The sequence below is a fragment of the Pieris rapae genome, chromosome 19 (assembly GCF_905147795.1).
Source record: "Pieris rapae chromosome 19, ilPieRapa1.1, whole genome shotgun sequence".
NCBI lineage: Eukaryota > Metazoa > Arthropoda > Insecta > Lepidoptera > Pieridae > Pieris > Pieris rapae.
This window is the reverse complement of record NC_059527.1, coordinates 8,214,130-8,218,297: the sequence shown is the minus strand read 5'-3', so window position 1 is coordinate 8,218,297 and position 4,168 is coordinate 8,214,130.

Sequence of the window (4,168 nt, the reverse complement as noted above, 5' to 3'; positions counted from 1 at the left end):
CTTACTAGTTTTAGTTCATTGCACATTCCCACACAACAATCAAATTATTAATACATTTTCTTTGTTAATACAAAAGCTCGTCGTAAACGTGGTGCAATCTGTTTTTGCTTAATTGTTAAAAAAGAGTAAGTATTGTTTTGAAGCTGTAAATAATTTATAAACTGTTTTTTATTTATTTATATTTCACCACATCATATGAAATGCTGTTAGCTGTATAATGTATTTGCATTATATTTATATATGTATGTTTAATGTTATAGTCTTTTCGTCGTCACATAGCGACAATGTGTTACAGCGACATCTTTTAAGCGTCGAACCTAAACGCTTCATACAACAACACAAAATGTTGTCATAGTTAACTGACATGCCGTTAGATGGAGCTAAACTATAATTCTACTATAGGTGTTTTGCTTGTATTAAGATCGGTATACTAAAATACTAATTAATAGACCACGCCTTAAGGTACTCTGCTCTCAGGCTGAGCTACGTTCGCAAACCAGCCGAGTTGTAAGGGCCTTAAAGCCAACATCATACATCATAGGAACCCTAAACTAATGCAGGTTTCTTAACGGAATTTTAAGTAACATAGGACTTCTCAATGGATACCCGAAGTTTTACAATAACAATAATAAGTTTATTGATTTTAATAGTTTTGGTATTTTTTTTCTTTTTTGGTCTTAAATGTGCGACCTGTGACTCGGCGTCATTTGGAGGTTTGATCACATATGACATGTTACTTAACGTCAGGTGAGTTTGATACTCTTGCCTTCTGTTACTAAACTAAAAGAACCTTTATTTTCACACAACGGGTACAAGTGATGAAATAAATGTATGCGTTCACAAGGATTTTTGTAGAAATACTGTATTATTGTATTACTAAACGATTGCTATTACTATTTCATCGGCGCCCACTATTCTTAATTCTTATTCAGACGGCGGCGCATTTCCGACTCAATCGCTGCTACTGAAAAAGTAAAGTAAATATAATATCGATTTATCCTTGTTTTCCAAATCACATGTAATTTATTGTGACCTAAAAGAATTCTATTGAGCATCAAATTAAAATCCTTGAATAAATTATTGTGCTTGGTGAAGTTGAATGAAGCAAATGAAGCAAACATGAATGAGTTTCTTGAATCTTTATTAACCGATGGCTTATGTTGGTTATATGTTACTATGTAAAGTCTACTCAATAATAATTTCATGATATGACTTTATTTGAACTAATAAGTAACACTAGTACATTTATCAGATAGTTATCGCCTTAATATAATTATTATAAATACAATTGTATTTAATAAAATCAGCGGTGACAACCTTTTTAGGTATCGGCCTGAGATTTCTGTATATGTTTCATGATTATTTGTACATATAATAGGCAAGTAGGTGATCAGCCTCCTGTGCCTGACACACGCCGTTGATTTTTCCAAAGGAAGCCGGTTTTCTTTTTCCTTCACCGTTCGAGCGAATGTTAAATGCGCACTTCGACAAAAAGTCTATTGCTGCACAGCCGTGGATCGAACCTACGACCAGAGATGAGAGTCACATGCTGTAGCCATTAAGCGAACAATGCTAATGGTACTGAATACCAACACAGAATTATAATATGTAAAACGTAAAGTCAGCATTTTTGATAAATTTATCTGATCTGATTCATTCGATTTCGTCATGTATTTTATTCAATTAATTTTAAATATATTATTATTATTATGTATTTACACACTAGAAGCTTAATAAGCTGATGCGCACGTATTTTGAGATATGGAGAAAATATCCAATCTATTTTTAAAAGAGTTCAATGATGGTGCACTGATTACACTTACCGGAAGCCGCTTTGGGACAAAGTTCTTTAGGGAATTTGTGTTATGTTGAGTGGTTAAGTTTGAAAGAACTACCCCTCAAATGTGTATTTTCACTAAAAATAAAGAGCTTTTCAATTCCTCGAATATTATAGAAGCCAGTGAGGATCTATATAGACGATTTTTAACGCAAACTTTTTGATTTATTACCAGTACCTTAATTGACCTATTTTAAGGAAATAAATCTGAAAGTTGGGCGAAAATAGCGAAATTAAGAGAGTAAATAAGCTGAATGGAGTGCGGAAGCCGCAACAGTGCACTCGGCTTCAGAACTAATTTTTCACTCGCTTAATCAAATAATAGGACTCTCGTTTATACTGAAGTGTAGTGTAGATAATAGTGTTGACTGTCGACTAGAATTGAGAGAAGTTAAACAAGTTTATTTGTGTATCTTTTTCGCAACGATTCGAAAAGTAAGATTTTTTTTCTATTGTAGTTGTGTCATCCCCGTATCATATTAATGTATTGGATACACGTTATACTAGATCTGAATTCTGTACTAAAAGTACATCTAATCTAAAAAAATAATATCAAATATTTACGGGTCTTTGCTTCCGATTCCTACGCCTGTTTGATTGATATTGGTGGACGGATGGTGCTGCTTTCTTAAGACCTTAAAGGAGGACCTCCTCGACTAGTCTAATAACTATCTGGTAGGGCTGAAGTGGATAACATCAGGAGTAGTTAGGAATAGTTCAATCACAGAGTAGAGGAGGAATAGTTCAATGACACTCTCCTTAAAGCTGAGGCTAGTATCGGGATACTGGTCGTTGACATATCGAATGATGTTAAGTTTTGCGAGCCTCTTGCTCGCATTTATACATTACTTAACAAGGCGAGACGGTACTTTACCCCGGGCCACCGCTTGTAACCCTTTAAAGCACAAATTCAACCCCACATGGAGTACTGTTCTCACCCCTGTTTAAGGGGTTATTTTGTGCAGTGTTTTGAAGATTGCAGCCTTCTGCATCTTTCTTTTTTAGTAGGCCTAAGAGTTATAACGTATGTATATCTAATACTTATGGGATACCGTATATGCAAAGTAATACAAGACAAGAAAGTACTTTACACAGTGTTTTATGACTTAAGGTACCTTGTACTGGAAAGACGAGTAATCATATTCATTTGTGTCCCTTCACAAATCTCAATTATGGCTTAACCTATATTTGGCAGAAGCGTATTAAGGGCTTGTTTCACAATGTATGGATAAATACCAAATAGCTATGCAACACATAAATTATTCGGAAGATAAAAGTTCCATATAAGATACTTCGCGTTTCATGACGAATAGCGCTATCTGACAGTAGTGAAACGCAGAAATACTATTTACCAAACTAAGAAATAGCTTATTTGGAACTTATCCGGACATTGTGACACAGACCCTAAATGTCTTAAATATAGTTACGGCAAGTTACAGGGCATGTATGTATATGACTGAAGTATAACAATGGGCCGAGAATTAAAAGTACCTCAGGGTAAACAATTTCAAAGATAAAACTCACAAACTTAAATATGATCCCATAATATCCGCTTACAAAATCGATGTTATCGTTGAAGGAGCATAACTAAAATATTTTTCGCCTTTTACACCACAATACTTTGCATCACGGCATTGCTAAATTTAATTTTAAGGCGCTCTGTATTCTGTATAAGCACAAAGGGCATGTTTCATACCGTCATAATTTAGAAGCGCTCGCAATTTTAAAGACAAAATGAGGCATGCTTCTAAGATAAAACTTATAATGAATATAACGTCCTATGACAAGCTTCTTGCTTCTATCTTGTTGGCGTGATCTTAAAAAGGATTCTTGTAATTCTAAACTCCAATTTACATCGTATCTCGATATGAAAAATTTATTTTAAGACTACTGCTTATTTTAAATAAGTGCTGGCCTTTTTTTAATAAAACAGGGCAAGAGGCTCACCTGATGTTAAGTGATACCGCCGTCCATGTATACTCTCAATGCCAGGGGACTTGTGATTGCGTTGCCGGCCTTTTAAGAATTGGTACGCTCTTTTCTTGAAGGAGAAGTCGAATTTGTTTGGAAATACTTCAGTGGGAACCTGGAAGTGGCAAAAACTGCCTTAAAAATGCTAAGTTGTGGAACGATGGATACGGGTGGAATTTCGTATTCTGCCTTGACGTCCGATGATGAAACTCAGCTGCAGGTATAAATCCGAACAACTCCTTAAGCTTGAGCGTGCGACTCGTCTGTGCTCGAATGGACATTCTATGTGCTTATTTATTTTCGCTCGAGCTGTGAAAAAAAACGAGAGGATCGGCTATCCTTAGTCCCACAAAATTGACG